The sequence below is a fragment of the Asterias amurensis genome, chromosome 21 (assembly GCF_032118995.1).
Source record: "Asterias amurensis chromosome 21, ASM3211899v1".
NCBI classification, from domain to species: domain Eukaryota; kingdom Metazoa; phylum Echinodermata; class Asteroidea; order Forcipulatida; family Asteriidae; genus Asterias; species Asterias amurensis.
Window position 1 is genome coordinate 5,317,579 of NC_092668.1, and position 24,259 is coordinate 5,341,837.

The following is a 24,259-nucleotide window of genomic DNA, read 5'->3' on the forward strand; positions in this document are numbered from 1 at the left end:
TTTTACAAAACATCTCAGTAAAGTTTTCATTTGAATAATTACTGCCCACTGTGCCATTGAAGAGAGAGAGTGGCGTGGGCGTATAAATATTGACTCATGATTGACTGTAGGCCTACTGTTTGAAATATCAAAAATAGCTTCCACTCTAATTGGTAACTTCATATTATGAACAGAATTGTTAGAAATACAAATTTACAAATATTTTGTCAGATAGTTTTTGCTGACTAAACCAAGTTGGAGATCATGTAAATTTATATGATGAATATAAAATAACTGTTGGCATATAATTCAGGGTGGAATTGTAACCATAGCAACGTAACAAACACGGCATCGATGATGTTGAACAGCAATTTCCCTCATGTAGTTAGGGAGACAGACACATTCCTAAAATGCAGATCACGTCATTCGCATGATGTATACGTCACTTTATTGTTGATCAATTTTCGTGTTTCCCCGGTTTTTTTTGTAGATTCGGTTATAACGTCTGGAAAAGGAAAAGAAGCCCATCAGATAAGGAATGGTTAGGGGCTGAAGGGGACTGAAGGTGGCGGGTGACTTAAAAACAGTAGCACATTTTCAAAAAGAACGGCGTGTATGAGTGGTGGTCCCAGGGTCGAGCCCTGCGTAATACAAGATAGTATCAGCGCCTACGCGCAGGCTCGTGACTGACAAAACCGGCTTGATCAAAATGGTATGGTCCACTTGCCCGCGTGTATTGGTTGTAGATGTACCATGGTTGTTCAGTCACCACAACTTGGGGATGCTTGTGAGCGAGCAGGGAACTTGCGTCGGGGGGTAGAGAAGTGTTGAAACCATCATCTGATCGATCAAGAAAGAGGCAGTTCTGTTTGCTCAAGGGTGTTTCTAAGGCCCATACCGATGTGTATGTGTATGGATGTATAGGGCATAGTTGGCCTTCGCAGTTTTTATTAAACATCTCGATGCTCAGTAAACAAGACAGGTCCCGTTTTTCTCTCGTGTGTGTTTTAGACTGAAAGCTAAAACCCAGGTTCGATTGTGAAGCACACAATGATGCTGGCATGCACGTAGAAATGGACTCTCTATAATCACCTGGGTTAGGTTATCGTTGAAACAATATATACCGGGAGGATATTGGCGTCTTGGACCGTAAGAACCTGTCGGATTGTAACCCCATATTGTCTTGAAACATCAGACTACAGGACCGGCCGGGATCTCACTCAACCTGTTCTTGAGGAGGCTGTTCATGGATACCGCTTTGGATATTGTTTATGGGGTAAGTTCAGAGAGATTGGCTTACCGTTTTAACATGCTCAAAGGCAATGGACACTATTGGTAATTACTCAAGATAGTTTTTGGCATCTAAACTTACTTGGTTACAAGCAATGGATAGCTGTTGATAGTATAAAACACTGTGAGAAACGTATGAAGTATCATTGTAGTTTTTGAGGAAGAAAATGTGCAACAAGGGTGTTTTTCAGTCATTGTTGCAACTTTGAAGACCAAACCAATATTGAGTCAATTTGTTTTTTACAGAGTTGTTATTTAATGCATATTGCTGGGTTGCACCAAGTGAGAATACTGGTTTTGACAATAACCAAAGGTATCCATGCCTTTAAAGATAATTTGTTGTTTAATGTCGGTCAGAAATTATGGTACGCTTCCTCTTTATGAGTCAAGCTATTGTACGACGCAGTCGCTATAACTGCAAAAGTTATAAAAACAAATATCGTACTATGATACTCCAAACGTTATACAATCCATGAAATTCATTTTTTTGTTTTTTATCAATATACAAAAATAAATAAAAAATCATTAGCTAAGTATCTTGGTTTCTTGCTTTATTCCATCCTTTTATATGAATGGTTTTTTTTTTCATGGGACATAATATACGCCGGTGTTCTTTGTGTATTTGTTTGTACAATTTTCAAAGTACAACAGACTGCACAAAACCACGTTACACAGGGTGACTAAACAAAAGTATACATTAAGAAAAATGTATCCCAATTGGATTTGTTTATACGTTTACAAAAATTTGGCACTAAGAATTGGTGGACCAAGTTCATAGCTTTTAAATTTCTACCAAATCCTTTCACTTTTGTGCGCAAGCCAATTAAAATCTGACGAAAGTAATTAGCTAGTGCTCACTCATGCGGAACATCTGAGGATCGATTTAGTAGAAACAAAAAAGCGATGACCTTGATTCACCAATATCTTTGGTTATACAAGATGTCGAACCATGTAACCAACTGATACCAACCACACTCATCAACACTACGACCCCAAAGTGTACTATGGTTGCCACGGGAGCTCAAGAGCAAGCACCCCGATAACCCATCTCTTCCACAGTTATACGAGAAAAACAAAACCGACACTTGTCAAGCCATCAACTCGATAGGGCCATCAAAACAAGAAACTATAAATATCAACTTGGTGTTTCTATCATGGCTTTGCGGTCTGAGGACCCAGTCCACTCGAGATTGCAAGTACCATTCAATGGTAATATTACACAAAAGAGTGGCAATTTATAGATATCTCCATAGTCAGACGGCCATTTCCGGGTGCTAGAGCCACTTAGGGGTTACCGCACAAAAAGGACAGCAAATTATCAACTTGTTAAAAAAGAAAAAAAAAAAAAAATGTGACTTTTAGGGTATAGAAAGATAACAAGGTTGTTATTCGAGGTATTCCAAAGTAGAATTTTTTTTATTAGCAACTTATATTTTAAGATAGATGCAGTATTTAATATTTTACTTTTCTTTCAACGCACAATAAGTAATGATTTGTTTAATGTGTAAAAACGTAACATTGGAAAGGCCAGTGTCATTATTCCAAAACCTAGGTCTAATTACTTTAAGCAGCAACATTAAAATTGATGCTAAGCACATTTTACATTATGCTTGTCAGATTAAGGTTACCAGCATAATACCCAAACATGTAAAATTTTGGATTGCACATTTTTAAGCGAGAATGCTATCATGGTACAGACGTGTACACATACTAACTTTTGATATTGTCAAAGAACAGTATATCCTTGATTGGCGTGTTTCAATACCATGCATAAAATATAGATAAATCTGTGAACATTTTGAATCAATTGGTCATCGAAGTTGCTAGAAAATAATGAAAGGATAAACCACCGACGTTGCACAAAATTGTTTGTTTTTAGAAGCCCGAGAAAGGGTTAAAGTCACCTGGAAATAAATATATATTTTGTTTAAACATTAGAGTATATCTTTATGAACAATAAAATGATTTGTTGAGTAATTGTAACGATTTATATGATTACAAAACAAATAAAGTTGTTTGGGGGTAACTCCGCCTACCTCTTTTGTGACGTCATCGAGGCAGACTTTTCCTCGATCGAACATCGAACACACGTACGTGCAAGTACATGCAAGTCCTAGTCGTGAGTTTGTACGTTTCGAAAAAAAAAAAAGTTATTTCTTGCATTTTTTCGGCAATGTCGACCACGTGTATATTGCTGCTGGATGCAGGAAAACAACTCAAGATGGGGTCAGTTGCAAAGGGGTCCGGTCCGATGTCTTTTCCAGGGCTGTGCAGCAAACACTTCGAGCCGTCGTGCTTCGGGAATCCGGAATACACCACACATTTTGACATGAAGAGAAAAGTTTTTTTCTAAAACATGACGCCATCCAGCTAGTGGGAAGTTGAAGAAGGTACCTGAAAGACGTGACGAACCTAAATGAGCATTTGCCTATCGTAAAAGAAAATCGGGTATTGTTTCAACTTTTAGGTCATGTTTTTAGCTTGCGCCAAGCGTCACTATCTTGTGTCGGCACTGCATGTGATCCACCGTGCTGGGTAATCCGAGTGGACCGTCCGCAAAGCAGCCATACAGTGCGTGCAATCTGCTCGTGACCGTAGTTCTGTACTTAGGCATCATACCGATCAGGTACCCAGACGTAGTGTACGGGGCCAGACTACACAATTTCTCTTTAAATATCGCGCCTTGATTGACGTCACGAACAGCGCCCTCTCGGGTAGGGCCTACTATTAAATTTGGAAATAAAGTGGAAACTAATTGTTTAGAACCTTATTCAACTGGGAGTGTTTATTTTCCACTCATCAAAACACATTATTTTAGTGACGAAAGATTTATTTTTACAAAACCACTTCCAGGTGACTTTAATGTATATTCCCTTTTCCAGATTCAAATTTCTGGAAAAAAGTCTTTTTCTAAAACTACAAATCTTCAAAGGGGTCTTTTCTAATAATACTTTTTAATATCAGCTGCAGCAATTGAAGTAATTACCAAAGGTATGCCCCCCCCCCCCCCTCTAAGCAATATTTTGTTGTTTAAGTAGCTCCTATGAAAGTTGGCCTGCCCTTCGATTTATCATTAGCGTTTATAATGAGGTGGGCCTCTTCTCTATCTCTCACTCTTTTATAATATACAGAAAATTTTAATTGAGGGCCAAACTCCCGTTGGAATACACAACCTTAACGACAATACTCATTTTTTGCCCTTCGATTTGTTTTGCATTAGCGTTTATAATGAGGTGGGACTTTTCTCTATCTCTCACTCTTTTATAAATTATACATTTAACATTTTAATTGAGGGCCCAACTCCCGTTGGAATACACAACCTTAACGACAATACTCATTTTTTGCCCTTCGATTTGTTTTGCATTAGCGTTTATAATGAGGTGGGCCTCTAACTCTATCTCTCACTCTTTTATAAATATACATTTAACATTTTAATTGAGGGCCAAACTCCCGTTGGAATACACAACCTTAACGACAATACTCATTTTTTTTCTATAAGACTTGACAGATTAGGCCTCGTATATCCATGCTACCCCGTATCCCATTAGATTTAATTGAATTTTCCAAAATGTTTTCCTTACAAACAAAGCTGTTCCTTTCGGCTCGGAACTGAACAAACATTGACTTAAATCTGGAACGGATCATGGATTCATGAGTGAGACAAATCTCATAAATATTTTTATCTTATACCCCCTCTTCAGGCGCCGATTCGATCTAATTTAGCACAGATTAAAAAAAAAAAAAAAGTTTGTTTTCATTTGGGTTAACCATTAAAGACTCATTTATTTGTAAAAGGGAAGAGGTTTATTGCACTTTCAGTAGCCGGTTTGTAAGCAAATACGTCACACATTATGCGTGTCCTTGTTGTACACACAGTCATTTCCACACACGTTCATCTTAAAGACACTGGACACTATTGGTAATAGACCCTTCCCATGAAATATGTTAATTGCACAAAGCGCATGCGCACTATTATTTTGGTTGGCAAAATGAGGGAACATCGCGCTGTTTTGTACACGGCTAATGGCGTTTGTACACGGCTAATGGCTGCGTGACGCGGACGCAATTGCGCGTCTGCTTAGTGCACAACTCTATGGCGTTTGCCAACCGATAGGGTCTGTACGCATGCGTGAATGTAATTAGCATATTTCATGGGAAGGGTCCATTGTCAAGACCAGTCTACTTACTTGGTGTATCAATAACAAACCTGTGAAAATTTGAGCACAATTGGTCGATATAATAATAATAGAAGAAAAAAAACATGTCACACGAAGTTGTGTGCTTGATTTCGAGACCTCAAATTCTAAATCTGAGGTATCGAAATCAAGTTCGTGGAAAATTATCAAAAACTACGTCACTTCAGAGGGAGCTGTTTCTCATAATGTTTTATATACATCAACCTCTCTCCTTTACTCTTCACCAAGTAAGATTTTATGCTCATAATTATATTGAGTGGGTAGTTACCAATAGTGTTCACTGCCTTTAAAGTTCGGCATATACGATTTCGGTGTAATTTAACCTAATTCCTTGGTTTCACAGTCCCAAAGCAGTTCTCGAGGCAGAATTTGACCTTTTTAAAATGAGGTTTTGGTGTCTTTAAAACATGCAATATTAGAGGCATGCTCAGTTCGTCCTCTCTATCTTTGTGTTTAGTTCTCCATTACCTTTCCCCAAGCAAGTGTATCATTAAATGAAGCTTTCATGATTTTGTTAGCATGGACGCTTCATCGGGTCTAATCCATCAAAGATTGCGCATTCAAAAACGGTAGCAAAACGGTGTCGCTTTTACACGCAACTCAGATGTTGTCTATCAAACATGCAATATAAAAGGCATGCTTGGTTTTCCTCCTTTTCTCCTTCCTTGATATACATTACCTTTCCCCAAGCAAGTGTATCATTTGTCATCATGGACGCTTCATCGGTTCCAACCCATCAAATATTGCGCATTCCAAAACGGTAGCAAAATGGTGTTGCTTTTAGACGCAACTCAGATGTTGGTGTCTTTAAAACATGCAATATTAGAGGCATGCTCAGTTTTTTCTCTTTACCTTTTTTAGCAGTTCTCCATTACATTTCCTCAAGCAAGTGTATCATTTGTCATCATGGACGCTTCATCTGTTCTAACCCATCAAAAATTGCGCATTCTAAAAACGTAGCTAAATGGTATCGCTTTTAGACGCAATTCAGATGTTTGTGTCTTTCAAACATCCAATTTAAGAGGCATGCTCAGTTTGTTCTCTTTACCTTTTTGGCAGTTCTCTATTACATTTCCCCAAGCAAGTGTATCATTTGTCATCATGGACGCTTCATCGGGTCTAACCCATCAAAGATTGCGCATTCAAAAACGGTAGCAAAATGGTGTCGCTTTTAGACGCAACTCAGATGTTTGTGTCTTTCAAACATCCAATTTAAGAGGCATGCTCAGTTTTTTCTCTTTACCTTTTTGGCAGTTCTCCATAACCTTTCCCCAAGCAAGTGTATCATTTGTCATCATGGACGCTTCATCGGTTCCAACCCATCAAAGATGGCGCATTAAAAAAAAACTGCAAAAGGGTGTCGCTTTAAGACGCAACTCAAATTTTGGTGTATTTCAAACATGCATTACAAGAGGCTCAATCTGTTTGTGTGTATCTATCTCCTTCCCATAAATTGACATTTGCATCGGGGATAAAGAAGATTAGTGTTGGTTTACCCATATATCCCAATGTGTGTTAGCACTGCATGTTTGGTACTTTTCTGGGCTCTGTGAAATCACAATCAAATGCATGTGCTAAGGAGTAAAAAGTGCCAACAAACATCGGTTTAAAGGCAGTGGTCAAAATTGGTAATTACCCAAAATAATTATTAGCACAAAACCTTACTTGTTAACGAGTGATGGGTAGAGGTTGATAGTTTAAAACATTGTGAAAAACGGCTCCCTCTGAAGTGATATAGTTTTCGAGAAAGAAGTAATCTTCCACGAATTTGATTTCGAGACTTCAGACTTAGAATTATAGGTCTCGAAATCAACCATCTAAAGCACACAACTTCGTTTGACAATGGTGTTTTTTCTTTAGTTATTAGCTCGCAACTTCGACGACCAGTTGAGCTAAAGATTTCACAGGTTTGTTAGGTTATGCATAATGTTGAGATACATCAAGTGAGAAGACTGGTCTTTGACAATTATTATTACCAATAGTGTCCACTGTCTTTAATGTGTAAACCAAAACGAATATCCTTTCCGCAAGCAAGTGTATCATTTATCATCATGGACGCCTCATCGTCTATCACATCAAAGATTGTGCATTCAAAAAACGTAGCAAATGGTGTCGCTTAGACGCAACTTAGATACGATCCATTTGTTGGTATCTAAAACTACTTGACGGACTGCACAAACATTTATCTTACAGAGTCTCGCTTGGCGTATGATCTAATTGTGTTCATTAACATTCAGAAACTGTGCAACGTCCCTATTTATCGACACATCACCACAGTGTAGAAAAACCTTATATAATTACCTACCCAGCGACTAAATTTCCTATCACGTAGTGCCAACGTTTTGCTTTTGCTTTAGTTGTGTGTTTGGCTGGTCCCAAGGGATGCAGTGAAATGTACACGTTGAGCAAAACATAGCACTCGGGCAAAATCTCTCCACATGAAACAAAATACGAAATCTTAAAAGCTGCTTGATGCGATGTGTTAAGCCTACATTTTTAAGTTACGACCTTATTTTTCTCATGTTTTGAAACATACCTACATATTTCAATGTAATACAGTGTGCTCCATTTTTGTTTATTTATTTATTTTGTACTGCGTTTGCTGCTAATTATACAGGTTTTGTAGAGCTGTCAAAATAGTTACAGACACTTTTCATGTTTTGTGTGGTCAACCATGTACACGAGATAACGACATATGGAAATGTTGACTTAATATGTGTGAGTCAGGAAGAAGTAGTGCAAAACACTGCACAATTTCCAGCATGTGAAAACAAATTGTCGTTAATTTGGGTTGTAACAACATAAATCAGCTGTTGCTATCTTTCAAGGTTTTCGGGTAGACTTTTCTCGACCATGGCTTCATTTGAATGAAATGTTTAGCTCAATTGGTCCTCGAATTTGCGAGATAGATATGACAGAAAAAAATACCCTTGTCACACAATGTTGTGCGCTTTCAGATGCTTGATTTCGAGACCTCAAATTCTAAATCTGAGGTCTTGAAATCAAATTCGTGGAAAATTACTTCTTTCTCGAAAAGATACGTTACTCGAAAAGATACGTTACTTGAGAGGGAGCCGTTTCTCACAATGTTTTTTTTACTATCATCTTCTCCCCATTAATCGTTACCAATTTAGGGAATCAATGTGTGGTGAAGAGGTTTTCAACTAGTGGTTTAATCCCAACGTGGCCTGGTTCTTGATTAGTTTACCGAGACGAAGTCGAGGTAAATTATCAAGAAACAGGCCTCGGCGGGTTTAAACCACTAGTTGAAAACCGATTCAGCACGCTTTGATTCCCACTGAAGTACATTTTCGGTCAAAAACATCAAAACTTTTTGGTCAAAAAGTAAAATAAATGCAAAAATAATAATTGTTCAATGATTTCTTTCAACACAACACCCACCCAGCTATGAAATGGTAAAGCCCTCCGCCGCCCTCGGGTAAACAACTCCTTATAAGGGAATGCTGTGCGCGTCGTGCGTATCGCGTGATGTGGCACAACTGTTTCGGCCGTTGCTCTCGACCAATAGGAATGAAGAAACTGTTTTATAAGAACAGGTGCTCGCCTGTCACGCCCATGTTTCAACACTTTTTACTGGTCATAACAAAGGTTTATTTACACCCACGTGACGCGCTCTCCACCAATAGGAATAGCAAAACTGTCTGGGGTATTTATGAAAAAGGTTTTATGCTAATAATTATTTTGAGCAAGTACCAACATCCACTGCCTTTAAGGACAGCTCCCTGACAAACAACTTTGGTAAACAGTTTGAACCTTATTTTGTGTAAGACTTTGCCTGAGTAAAAAAATACATGTTTTTCCTAAAAACAATCCTATGCGAATGCTCATAGCAATGAATCGATGTTCGAAGCTGTATAATAGGACGAAATTTAAATGTTTCTAATTTGTAATGCAATGCTGTCGTCTTCGATGTGATTAATTTAACAGTAGATTAGTATGTATGTTATACTAAGTATGCAATGCGCAATCGTCTTCATTACGTCTAATTGGCGGTTGGCTTAAGCTACCGAAACAAGTGTAAGGCAAAGGTGGTGAAAATGCTTGGCGTTTAAAGGCAGTGGACACTATAGGTAATTGTCAGGGACTAGCCTTCACAGTTGGTGTATCTCAACATATTATGCATAAAGTAACAAACCTGTGAAAACTTGAGCTCAATCGGTCATCGAACTTGCGAGATAGTGAATGAAAAAACACCCTTGTCATACGAAGTTGTGTGCGTTTAGATGGCTGATTTCGAGACCTCAAGTTCTAAATCTGAGGTATCGAAAGCAAATTCATGGAAAATTACTTCTTTCTCGAAAACTATGGCGTTTCAGAGGGAGCAGTTTCTCACACTGTTTTATACCATCAACCTCTCCCCATTACTCGTCACCAAGAAAGGTTTTATGCTAATAATTATTTTTAGTAATAACCAATAGTGTCCACTGCCTTTAAGTAATGGTGACTCTTTCGAGACCAATTGAACAAAACAAAAACGGAAACAAATAAAAGGTCTCCATTAAGAGAAATTCTAAATATTGGGTGCTTCACATGGAAATGTGTTTCGCAGTATAGGGGAAACGGTCAAGTTCGGTGACAATAGACACATTCTTGGTTTTTTGCTATTATTTCTTTCTGAGTAAAGCACTGTGATACACTTTTTTTTGCAAGAGCGCTTTATAAATCCCTTGTGGTGTAATAAAGTATAGTATAACAAGGAAAAAGAAAAAGGAATGCTTACACAGGGGTCAGAATGGGTGCGTTTTTTTTTTTTTTTTTTTTTTTTTGCTCGTTTTTATTGATTAAGTTGACATTTGAGGATCCTTTCCAAATGGAAACGAGGTTGAAGAAACGGAGTAGAGCTTACACAATTTGGTGTGTACGTGCACAAACAAGTCTTCTTCGCCATTAGCAAACCACGCCCAAGGCTATTAATGGTCTTGGTAATGTCCGTCATTTCATTAGGAGCAATGTGCATCCTGGAAGAAGCAGGAACTTCACGGATGAAATCATAACGAGATATAGCTCTATGATTGGCCAACTGGATGGAATATGTAAATTTTTGTCTTCTTATCATTCTTATAGTTGACAGAGAGTAGACTGGTCTCCAGCAGACACATGTTTTACAGAACCATTGATTTCATTGGATACATTCATTTCATTGGATAAACGTACGTGCCAGTGACGTAAGCTGTCCTTGCTGTGTTTTGATTGGTCAGAGCTGCGCTTTCGGTCGTCTGCATGCATCGCGTACATGTTACATAAACACAGTAATGATGTTATGATTGTATGTAAGGAACGGCCTTACATAGGTTTTGACCGCGAATCTCAATTTGAAATTAAAATTCGCAACTCGAAGGGGAATGACGTAGGCTCAAGGCAGGTTTCTGGCGTCTCAAGAGTCTCGAAGTGTGACGTCATATGTTCAGGATAGCAGATAGCTGCTACCTGTAGTTCTGGATACAGATTATTTCATTGGTCCCAAAGTTATAATCCACGAGTATTATTAATAAAGGTCTGCTGCCACCAAGCGTCTTACCTCACGCGACGTCATCAACACACTGATATTGATCAGTCCATCAACAGGATTCTTGACAAGTGACGTCTGTGCGGCACCTAAATGTAGCCCGAGCCCTAAATGTAGCCTGACCTAAATGTAGCCCCAAACATGTACCTAGATGTAGCCCGGACGTCCGGGCTACATTTAGGTACACATTCCGGGCTACATTTAGGTCCGGGCTACATCTAGGTACATGTTTGGGGCTACATTTAGGTCAGGCTACATTTAGGGCTCGGGCTACATTTAGGTGCCGCACAGACGTCAGATGCCAGTGTAGCACTTGTGTGAGCTAATTGTTACCTACGACGCATACTGAGATATTTGATAATGATATGCATAATAATATTATAACTAATTATAAATAACGCAAACGTTTCAGTGGGGAGTACTGGGGCGTGGCGTAAAAATACACACAGTTTCTGTTTCTGTGCGACTCAGACCGGCCACGATATGTATTCGCGACGCCTGCAATGAACTGATTATTACAGTAATACTTTTTAAAACAATAAACTTACTTAATTGATGTTGTTTGTTTGATTGTTTATTTATTAATTAACTAATTAGTTAAGCAGTTAATTAATAAGTGAATAAATCAATTATTTAATTAATTAATGTTTAGACTTGGAATATAATTGTAAAAACAGTTTCAACTGTACATTGCATCGGAGAAAGAAATATTTGCGACGAAAGCTCATGCACTGTTATAGTCCTTGTGTCATAAAAAGGCACCGGACACATTTGGTAATTGTCAAAGACCAGTCTTCTCACTTGGTGTATACCAAATAATGCATAAAATAACAAACCTGTAAAACTTTGGGCTCAATTGGTCATAAGAATAATGCGAGAGATTAATAGAGGGAAAAAACACCCCTGTTGCTTAAAATTGAGTATGAAAAAAAAAAAACATCTTCAGAGGGAGCCGTTTCTCACAATGTTTGTTACTATACCAACATAATTGTCTCCAATGTTCGTTAGCAAGAAATTGTATGCTAACAATTGTTTTAAGTAATTACCAATAGTGTCCAGTGCCTTTAATAAATAAGGAATGTATAAAAACCATAGACACCCAAGTTTTTTCCAGCTGTATACCCTTGTGGGTCATTTACTTCATGCCCACTCGCCTTCTATCCTTCGTGAGAACCTGACAAACCCAATCCGACGAAAAAACATGTTGACCGGAATTTCTTCTTTCACGGGGCTTAATCTTACCATAATAACTTCCTCGAAAATAACTTCAACAAACACCGGGGCGCAAAGAAGCAGAAAATCATCTCGAATTTCTCTCCGCTTGAATAGGAACAATAAATGTGATTTGTAGCCGGTACGATACTATCGACTATTTCGCCAGGGAAATTATAATCTGTTTCTTAAGTGTCGTTCCTCTGCATGCCGGTTTTTGGTTTATCATCTTGGGACTTGCTTGTTACAGGTGTCCAGTGGGGTACCTAATTTAAGCTTGTCTCAGCTATCTTAAGACATAGTTTCAGCAGTTGGAAATCTGCTTTGCGTATAAACATGAGAACAAAATAACCCCACAAGTCAAAATCAATGGGCGAGTGGGCCATTTTGCATTTGTAAAACGGGACTATTTTTTATTTTATTTTTTTTTTTCACTGCGTAATTGCGATTCCTGAGGTCTAAATAAACATAAACACTGCAAAATTCTTCAAAACAGGTTTCACGAAAAACAGTGAATATTATACAGTGGCTGGAAAAGACCATTCGATCCTGGAAGTCAGGTTTAACTTAGGGCTACTTCAAGATAACGCCAGGTTACTTTTAGGGTTTGTACACTACAAAAACAGGGGTGTCAATATGGACACCATTGGTGTTGTCACGCACAGTAACGTAAATGAATGAATTCAAAATTATAATTATAAGAGAAACAACAACAACAAAATTACAAAAAATAGTGTAAAGGTTTCCCCTTTGCAAAAAGAGTAGGCCCTATATACAGTTATAATTATTCACATTACTATTATAACATTTATTACTTACTTTAAATAGAGAATCGGACAAACTCTATGCATTCATGTTACAAATTTAATATTTTCCTCTGGCATCTAAAAGCTTTCCAAAGTGTATGCTATCAGCCATAACACTAGACAGTATATACAGATTGTTAAATTAATAAACGACACAATCCAACCAAGAGAAAGACTTTATCTTTCGGAACATTAAAGAGTGTTGAAAAAAAATATAAAACGGTGAAGACTGGAATTGATAAAATTGAACACAAAGAATCTATGGATCTCTGTCGGAAACGCGAGACGTAATCCAATGAATGCACAAACGGACGGGCTTTTAAAAAAGGGTGACCCAAATAAATCTGAGTATAATGAAGAAACAAAATCTAAAAGGCTGAACCACATGTAAGTCTAAATTTAGTTAGATAACAAAAACAACCAGGATGTTGGTTCGAATGGAGAAACGCAGACAGTTTTTCTTCTTCTTTGTGCCACTGGCGACGATGCGTCGATGTAAAAGGAAAGGTTTGGTAATATTACTCAAAACAAACATTAACTTAAAAACTGACTTGGTAACAAACATTGGAGAGCTGTTGATAGTATAAAACATTGTGAGAAACGACTCCCTCTGAAGTAACATAGTTTTTGAGAGAGAAGCCATTTCTCATCCAAATAATAAAACACTTCTAGCTAGAAGTCTTTTATTACTATCTGAAAGCACACAACTTCGTCTCACAAGGGTGTTTTTCTCTCATTCTCGCAACTGCGATGACCAATTTAGCTCAAATTTTCACAGGCTTGTTATTTTATGCTTATGTTGGGACACACCAAGTGAGAAGACTGGTCTTTGATGATTACCAAAGGTGTACCTTCCCTTTAACTGAATTAATCTGGTTAAAAGTAAAGGTATAGTTGGGACGAATGTTCCCATGAAAAGATCATGGAGTATAGACGACGTGACCTCTGACGTCACACGAAAACCATAACATGATTCGCGCGCATACCGCCGGGCAAAACCTTTTGTGTTTTGGCAGCCAGCTATAAAGTGTACGCAATCTTGACTACGCAACTCAGTGCCCGGCGAAACATGACGTATATAGTGTGTTGTCAACAGAGGGCGGTTTGAATGTAAACATAGGTCACATCGTCTATAAATTAGTTAAATTTGAACATCCTTTATAGTAATAATTTTTTTTGAATGACACTGGACACTATTGGTAATTACTCAAAATAATCGTTAGATTAACAAATGATCTTGATTTCGAGCAGGGGATCGAGAGCTGTTCGTTTTAAACAACATTGTGAGAAACGGCTCCCTCTGAAGTATTCTAATCCTTGAGAAACAGGTTAATTATAACTCAAATTTTAATATACTTCAGGCCTAAAGCCCTTTTTAAGACACACATGAAAACACAAACATTTTGTGCGAAACCTTTTTTTTCTACTTAGATTACCATTTGAGTCAAAATGTGTACAGATTTGTTATGTTATGCATATGTTGACATACACTATAAGTGAGCACACTGGTCTTAGTCAATCACAAAAGGTGTCCAGACAAGTGCCTTAAAGTCACCTGGAAATATACTTTTTTTTCTTTCAAACATAAGAGTATATCCTTACGAACAATAAAACAATTGTTTTAGTAATTGTTTGTCACGATTTATATGTTTAAAAAATATATAAAGTTGTTTGGGGGGCTGACTCCGCCTACCCCTTGAAACGTACAAACTCACGATTTGGTCCGTACATGTACCTTGCAATTGTGTTTACTCTACGCATTACAGGCAAAGTCTGCCTCGATTGACGTCACGAACAGCGCCCTCTCGGGTCGGGGTCTACTCTTAAATTTGTAAATAACATAAGAACTGATTTTTTAAAACCTTAGCTAACTGTTTATTCACATTCCACTCATCAAAACACATATATTAGTGACAAAAGCTTTATTTTGAAAAAATACCACTTCCAGGTGACTTTAAGCACAATAAATCTGGTTAAAGGCAGTGGACACTATTGGTAATTACTCAAAATAATTATTAGCATAAAACCTTATTTGGTAACGAGTAATGGGGAGAGGTTGGTGGTATAAAACATTGTGAGAAACGGCTCCCTCTGAAGTAACATAGTTATCGAGAAAGAGGTAATTTTCCACGAATTTGATTTCGAGACCTCAAGTTTAGAACTTGAGGTCTCGAAATCAAGCATCTGAAAGCACACAACTTCGTGTGACAAGTGTTTGTTTTTCTTTCATAGTTATCTCGCAACTCCGACTACCGATCGAGCTCAAATTTTCACAGGTTTGGCATTTTATGCATATGTTGAGATACACCAAGTGAGAAAACTGGTCGTTGACAGTTACAATAGTGTCCACTGTCTTTAAACAAAAAGGCATAATGCTTATGAATGTTGAGATGAATGTGCTTATGAAAAGAACATAAAGTGACTGATGATTTAATGTTAGTATTTTGTGTAAGAGTTCATAATAATAATAATATTATTGGGATATAAGAGATAATCATGCTCAAAGATAAATCAGATGTACCACAACAAATCCAAACCAAGATTAGTTAAGAAGTAAACAGGTGATCGGATGCTATGACTTTGGAATATAAGGCTGTCCGGAAATATTTTAAAACTCCATCCGAGATGGAATGACAAGGGGTTGGGATTCAATTAATTATCATGCTGATGCTTATACGGAATGTCTTGTCCCGACCAAGGCTTTGCTTTCCTCTCTAGGCCGGGATTTGAGCAAATATCCCGGGGGAGTATTTCCGACAGAGCGGGGCAGACTCGATCCCCAGCCCGGACAACTTCACGGGACTTAGTTTAATACGGCCCATTAGTGTCAGTGACAGTCGGTGTTGATAGTGGCCGTGCATAAATTGACGAGAAAGAATGGGGGAAAATGATGCAGGGCTGGGCTGTGTTTTAATTGGAACATCACTGTTGTTTTTGAGATTTATTGAAATGGGAAATATGAACGTGGACTGTTGGAGAAGAACGACTTAAAGCCCAACTCCGGATCTCCCGTCTCTGAACAGACTACTGGCGCCAGGTTACAAATCTTAAAATAATTGCGAATCTTATCAAACTGTTATAGTATAGACTTTTAATATCAATACAACCGTTCTACTACACCTGTCAAGATGGTTATAACTCTAATCCGGAAGCTGAAGTTTGTAATTAATTTTGAAGTACCTCAACCTGGTGATGAACTAATACTATTGAACAGATAAAAATTCTACAATATATTTGTCACTCAAAAACCCTACTGGAAGCATCGATCTTAAAGTTAGATGGATGTTTGTTCCAGCAGAGTTTTCAGAAGACACTGTTTCGCAAACGTGAATGCAATACTTATATCAAAAATCGTGATGAGGTTTCCAAAATAATGTATTCGTCTGAAGCCATTTTTAGAGTAGCGTCTTTGTTGGTAAAAAGGAACATTTTGCTAGAAGAGAAACATGGGTTTAGTTTTAAAGAGACACTGTGCCGCAACCATGAATGCATTTCTCATATCAAAAATTGTGAGGGGGTTTCTAAGATTCTTTGTTTGTCTAGAGTAGCGTGTCCAGTTTGTTGGTTAAAAGGAACATTTTGCTAGGAGCGAAACATTGGTTAAGTCTGGCTTCGGCGAGTCTAGTGCGCACACGTCATTCCTCCAACACACATGGGACTTTGTCACAACCTCCGTAAATGCCTCGCACTTAGCAGCAGCGGAAACACTTTCAGAGGGAAAGTATATACACCTCTTGACGAGAAAGGGAACCGAGTTGAATTGATTTGCTCTGGGATACAGTACAGTTTGAATCGTGTCGGATTTAACCTACAAAACAAGAGAGATAGACAATGCTTTTAGTGCATTTGGGGAGATAAGTGGGGTTGTATTGTAAATTGCATGGCAATGTGAAAATGGGTCTAAAAGATGCTTCGCACGATCGAGACTGCAACGAGAGAAGAATAAGGAGAGATCGAGGTTTTATTTGTTTTGTACCCCGGGGTTCAGGTATGCTAGAAAGGAAAGGTGTTCTTAATAAACAATACAGTATCATGGAAATATCAATGACTAACTTGAAGACTTCGGGCAGTGCCTGTTTCCAGTGCTCGATTTTACAAAGTACTCGTATTCGTCTCCAGATGAGTTGTCAATATTGCTATAGTGATTTCAATTAAGACATCACATTTTGCTCAGAAATTACGATTCTAGAACAGAAGAGAACTTTCGGAGAAATCTATGTTTCCTGGCAATTTCCATCCCCCCCCCCCCCAAAAAAAAAAAAAAAAAAAAAAAGATTAGAGGGAAGGTATAGGCCTACGTGAGGCACTGGGTTATTGTCAAAGACCAGTATTCTCAACGGTTGTATCCCAACACATGCATAAAATAACAAATCTCTTACAATTTTGCCTTAATTGGTCATACAAGCTGCGCGAGAATAATGAGGAGAACAAAACACCCTTGCACGAATGTGTGTGCTCAGCCTGACTTCTTTTTTAACTTTTATATTGAGCAAGAAATTCCTTTTTTTCTCCTCAAAAACTAAACGTTCCTTCACAGGGAGTAGTTTCTAACAATGTGTTATACCATCAACAGCTACAGCTCTACAGTGATGCTAACCATTTTGTGTTATTACAAATAGTGTCCACTGCATTTAATGACGCAGTACACTAACGGTAATTGTCAAAGACTAGCCTTAACAAAATGGTGTATCTCAACATTTATGCACCAAATAACAAACAAGTGAAAATTTGAGCTCAATTGGTCGCCGAAGTTGCGAGATTATTATACAAGAAACAACACCCTTGTCACACGAAATTATGTGCTTCCAGTCGCTTGATTTCGAGAACTAAAATTCTAAATCTAATGTCTCGAAATGAAATTCGAGGAAAATTACTTCTTTCTCGAAAACTACATTTCTTCAGAGGGAGCCGTTTCTCACAATGTTTTATACCACCAACCTCTCCCCATTACTCATTACCAAGAAAGGTTTTATGCTAATAATTATTTAAGGTAATTTCCAATAGTGGCCACTGCATTTTAAGAGGAGCTCCATTGTAATGCACTCATTTTCGTTTAGATAGGGTCGTAAAATACAAGTCGTATAGGCAGTGTACACTATTGGTAATTGTCAAAGACTAGCCATCACAGTTGGTGTTATCTCAACAAGTGCATAAAATACAGACCTGTGAAAATTTGAGCTCAATCGGTCAACGAACTTGCGAGATAATAATGAAAGAAAAAACACCCTTGTCATGTCACACGAGGTTGTGTGCGTTTAGATGGGTGATTTCGAGACCTCAAGTTCTAAATCTGAGGTCTCGAAATCAAATTCATGGAAAATTACTTTTCTCAAAAACTATGGCACTTCAGAGGGAGCCGTTTCTCACAATGTTTTATACCATCAACCTCTCCCCATTACTCGTCACCAAGAAAGGTTTTATGCTAATAATTATTTTGAGTAATTACCAATAGTGTCCACTGCCTTTAACGTCATGCTATAACAGGATGTATGTAGTGTGCCTGGTAACGTAATATACACTTTCAGTGCAAAGTTGTGAACGTAACGTCATGAGACATCTATGACAAAAATGGTACTGAACATTCCAAAAAGGAATTTATGCGCCTGTCTAAATGTCCAGCTCAATGCCGTTTTTATTGAATATGCCTATCATCAAAATTCATGAAAGAGCTACAACTAGGTAAAGCTACACACACAAAATATTATTTGAACAAGACATCATCGATTATTTTTGACAAAAGTTGCACTAAACGGTGACCGAACACCACGCAAGACTAGAAACTTGTAATTTACCCTTTTCATAATGACTTTATTGGAAACTGGTTAATTCCCACAAAACTATATTTCTCTTTTATAAACATTGGTATTTGGAATGTAAGATTGTTAAATCCTATAAATTATATACAATAAAACAAACCGAGGGAAACTTCATTTCAAATGATGTTCGCATTTTGGAAATATCAACGAAAACCCGGGTCGATAATGTCAACAGGGTGATCCGTCAGTGAAATACACAATCAGAAAGACGTTACGCTCCGCAGACTCATATTTTGGGGCAAAACAAATCATCTGATTTTCCATAAACTCGTTTCTTCAAAGGGAAATTATTTCTAAAAATGATTTTTACAATCGAAAGATGCTGTACTTCTAACGCTTTTGAAGTAAGTTAGCATTATCTGTTTTATTTACTAACTGCACTGGCGGCGAAGCAGGCCGAACAGATTTTACAAGTTAATAAAAATATTTACATGTAAAAATGTTACGTGTGGATACCTAACGTTTATTCATACCTTCCTTTTAACATGACAATCAATATACAAGTGCTTAAATGCACTGAATGGATTGGACACTCAAACAAATGTTAGCAACAAAAGTTACTTGTTAACGAGCAATGGATAGCTGTTGATGTATAATAAACAATATTGTAAAAAAATGACTTCCTCTGAAGTAACATAGTTTTTAAGAAAGGGGTATTGTCCACTCAAATAACAAAAGACGAAAGCAAACAACGTGTGTGCAACAATGGTATTTGTTCTTTCATTGTTCTCCAAATGCAACTTCGATGACCAAGCGAGCCCAAATTTCCACAGTTTTGTTGTGTTATGCATGGGATAAACCAAGTAAGACTTTTCTTTGACATTTATTGACAAATGTGTCCAGTTCCTTTAAGAACCAAGAGACAAGTGCTCAAGTTTGTAAAAAGTTGATGTCGTTTACACATCACAAGAAACTTCACCCTTAATAAACTCACAACAAATTTGATATCAACACAACGCCGAAGGCTGCGCTATTAATTGAAACGCTACACAATTTAACGATTCTGTTTATAAACATAGCTTAAGGCCATGGCCAAATGATTATAACTGAAAATAAACACAACGTAAAGTGAAGAGGCAAAATTTAATGACATAGAGACACTGTGTTTTATAAACTTCACCGCCTTTTTTTTTTAATTGGCGACGTTCGAGTTCGTCAAAGTACAACAAATATAGCTAAGTGCATTCGGCTTTTGCAATTTACAAACACCACTTAAAAAGTACATCAACTATATACGATGTATCATACAAGCCAAGCTTGACAAATGTTTTCTTTGAAAAACAAGTCAGCTTTGTTGACCGTTAATACAGCGGGGGGAAAAAATAACGAAAACATATTGATACCAATTTACCAATTCCAAGATAAACGCTGTGTACATATTTTTAATGAGTTTGACTATAGATTGATTCAGTGCTGTAATAATGGACGTCGCCCCGGGGCTCATCACTCATTTAGACGGGTTGTTTATCCCGTTCCACCCCTGCATTTAAATTCAACAAAACACCCGCTAAACAATCCACTATCCCTCGTCAATCACAAGCTTACAGAGAGTACAACCAGACGGTGTAAAGGGAAACTCTCAATATGCCAAGTCCAAGCACAAAATGCAGTAAACACATTTAAGAACTTCAAGTGGTTACGTGCTTTGTAGGCGCGGGTGATGACGCAAAGCTCGCGCCGTCTCCTGCTGCCGTTTCACCCCCAATAAAAATGTCTCTCACGGGGAACAAAGTGCGTAAAAATAGATCACCCATAGACACATAATAAAAAACAAAGGCGTCGTCTTTTATTCGAGTGTTTGTATATGATGGATATAGGAAGACAATTGAAGAGGTAGAGTTTTTAGGTCCGCATAAAGACCCTCTGCCGATTATTTATTACATTTCACGGGGTTGGTCGGTCCGCCAAACTCGCCTCGTTTGGGGTTTGAGCGCCCGGTACTTTAGAAACCCGCTGCACTTGACAATTATTTTGAATAATTCATTCAGTGTTGAGAGGGCTTTTTTCAAATTGGGTATTTGGCGATACCAAATCGTGTCGTTCAATACGATGGCCGTTTTATAGAGCTATCCTGAGGTTTTAAGACCAAGTCAGTGAAGCACAGGAGTAAAGTATTAAGGGTGATCCTTCTTTATTTCCGCTTCTCAAAAAACCTCTTTAGAATTGTCATTTTCATTTTAATATTAGCCCGTCTCTTGGACGAATGCTTTAGTTATTACGCGAAGACCTGTAGACAGTAATGCGATCCCAGACGTTCAATACAAGAAGTAGAGCACCACGACGCGAAAGATATCTCAGCAAATATTTTATATCAAATATGACGCGTGTGTAAACAAGAATAATGTGTAGTTGAAAACATTCAATATTGTGGGAAATTCCATGCATTTCTGGGGCCATCTGGAGGGTCCTTGTTAAGTCAATAACAGCCACTCGATTCCAAGTCTTGTTATAGGACCATTTTGATTAAAATAACTCTATGCAGTACAAGCTCCCAAAGCAATAACAACAAGATCCTTCCTCATTAGAAAAACCTAATGATAACACATTCTTTTCATTGCGTTATCTACGATATACAGTTAAAGGCAGTGTACACTATTGGCAATTGTCAAAGACAAGTCTTCTCACTTGGTGTATCTCTCTCAACATATGCATAAAAAACAAACCTTTGAAAATTTGAGCTCAAATGGTCATCCAAGTTGCAAGATAATAATGAAAGAAAAAACACCCTCGTCACACGAAGTTGTGTGCTTTCAGATACTTGATTTCAATATCTCAAATTCTGAACTTGAGGTCTCGAAATCATAATTCGTGGAAAATTGCCTATCTCGAAAACTAAGTTACTTCAGAGGGAGCCGTTTCTCACATTGTTTTATACTATCAAGAACTCCCCATTACTTGTTACCAAGAAAGGTTTTAAGAAAATAATTATTTTGAGTAATTACCAATAGTGTCCACTGCCTTTAAGGAAACGGAAGGAAAATTCAAGAGGGAAAGTCAACGAAAGACCTCTTGACGTTTTCAATTAAAATCAATGTGAATGAAATAAGATGTCGTACATGCCAATATGCTGCCCGAGAGGGCAGAGTAATGACGTCTCGACGTTTTGTTGATTTCATTTGCATGTATAGGACAATAATCGAAAGGTGACGCAGGGTCCCGAGAAGGGGAGGAGATTAATGAGAAGCTTAGGGGGGAACATGATGAATAGGACTTTGTTTGAAGTGAAGGACTACTAAAAGCAGTATGGAGACAGACTTAAAAGTTTCAGCTCGATTCTCGCCAAATTTGCTTTGAACACCGTGCCTAATAAATGCATATTAGTAAACAACATCAAGTGAGTTTATTACAACAGCCGTCGATTTCAGGTATATGAATTATGAGATATACAAATATACTATGAGATATACAAATTGCATGGATTGTCGACGAGTAACTGGTCCTAACTCGAGATAAAACTAGTCCTAACTCTTTGTGAAATCCACCCCAGACTTTATTGTGTCTATGCTGGTCGCTCCAAAATCAACCATAACGCTTTGTGGGAGGCTCTCATTTATAATCAGTACGGAGACAGACTGACAAGTTTAAGCTTGATTCTCGCCAACTTTGTTTTGAACAACGTGCCTAGTAACCGCATAATTATACGTAACCATGACGTCACATTATGTACAAAGTCAGTTTATCACAAAAGCAAAAACTATAGTCTCGTTGCTGCACGCCCCAAAATGCTCTTTGTAATCAACTGCTTGAAACCAAAGGGTGTTCAAATTAATTCACAGTATAGACCACGTGACCTGTACTTTCTTTCAGTATTCTGGCAGGCATATTACTGCACAAGTTATTTATGGGAAAGTTTACATTTTGTATCATAATTTCCACATAAATCCAAGAATTATGAAAGTAAAAGCTGGAAAATTTTGAGATGTGCACCCCTTTCATCATATCAAAAATTGATAAGAATTAGACAGTGCAATCTCCTTCAAATATAAGGTTTCATGATGTCTTCCGTTGTACTGTGTACAAATCAAAGAAGTCTCGGCTTTGTTGTGGCTCTTTTGTAAACATGTGATGTCACAGGTCATATCGTCTATACGCCAGCAACCGAAAGAAGATCTAAAGATTGTCGGTCCGAGATTGCTTCGTTTCTAGTGTTCAATTGTCTATTTGTGATTCAAGTATGCCATCGGAGTGTTGCATTTTTTTGTTTAAAAAGGAGCCGATTTCAACCCGTCCTATATTCAGAAGAGGCGACTTATCTACTATAGTTAAAGGCAGTGTACACTATTGGTAATTTCAAAAATTAATTTTTAGCATAAAAACGTACTTGATAACAAGTAATGGGGAGAGGATGATAGCATAAAACATTGTGAGAAACGACTTCCTCTGTGAAGTAACGTAGTTTTCGCGAAAGAAGTAATTTTCCAAAAATTTGATTTCGATACCTCAGATTTAGAATTTGAGGTCTCGAAATCAACATCTGAAAGCAAGCAACTTCGTGTGACAAGGGTGTTGTTTCTTTCATTATTATCTCGCAACTTCAACAACCAATTAAGCTCAAATTTGCACAGGTTTGTTATTTTATGTATATGTTGAGATCCAACAAGTGAGAAGACTGGTCTTTGACTGTGACCAATAGTGTCCAGTGTATTTAATAGGCGAAGTGTAATAACCGGGTATACGACGTTTCATTCCCCGGGGCAAGGTGATCGTTTACGTCTGGTCAGTTTTTGTGTGTGTGTTGTTTTTTTCTCGCACTGACATCTCGTGATCAATAATCAGTGGGTAACTCTTTATCGAGTAGACATTTCGATTCTCATCTCCTTAAAATAATTTGTTTAGAGATGAATCATGGATGGTAATTTATCCTTACTCCTGAATTGTAAACGTGATTTGAGCTGACAGACGAGTCACGACATGCATTGCATTGATTTACATTATGGGAAACTGAACTGTCTGTTTATTGACAAACGTCCTGGAGAAGAAAAAAAAGGTCGAAAAATGACGTGTGTTATTCAAAATAACTTCAGTTTTTAGTGGAGAGATCCGCTTTTAATGGATACTTGATGGAATCTTGTAGGATTTGCAACCTTGAATAGTGGGAGAGTAATAGGTTTGCGGTAGCACCTTATGTAAATCTCTTTTTAGTGTATAGTGTTGGTTCTGATAAGAATCGGTGGTTGACAACGTACCGTGGCCCGGCGGTTAAGAGCACCTGACTCAAGCTCTGGTGTTTTTGATCAGCAGGGTGTGGGTTCAGTCTCAGTCATGGCACCTTTGTCCCTACACAAGCCACTTCTCCATAATGCTTCGTCCTTCGGGTGGGACGTAAAGCCGTTGGTCCCGTGTGTTGTATAACGCATGTTAAATAAGGGGTTTGCCCCGGTGTTCCTGGTTTTATTGGGAGCATATTGCGAACAGCATCTTGTACAGCATCTT

General features: G+C 37.9%; 1 protein-coding gene across 1 annotated transcript in view; it reads left to right on the forward strand.

Moving 5' to 3' along the window:
* Window positions 1-759: 759 nt before the first annotated feature.
* Window positions 760-24,259, forward strand: part of LOC139953244 (RYamide receptor-like) — a 48,117-nt gene continuing 24,617 nt past the window's right edge. The window contains exon 1 of the mRNA XM_071952713.1: window positions 760-1,255. The gene's annotated coding sequence lies outside the window, so the exon portion shown is untranslated. The remainder of the gene's footprint in view (window positions 1,256-24,259) is intronic.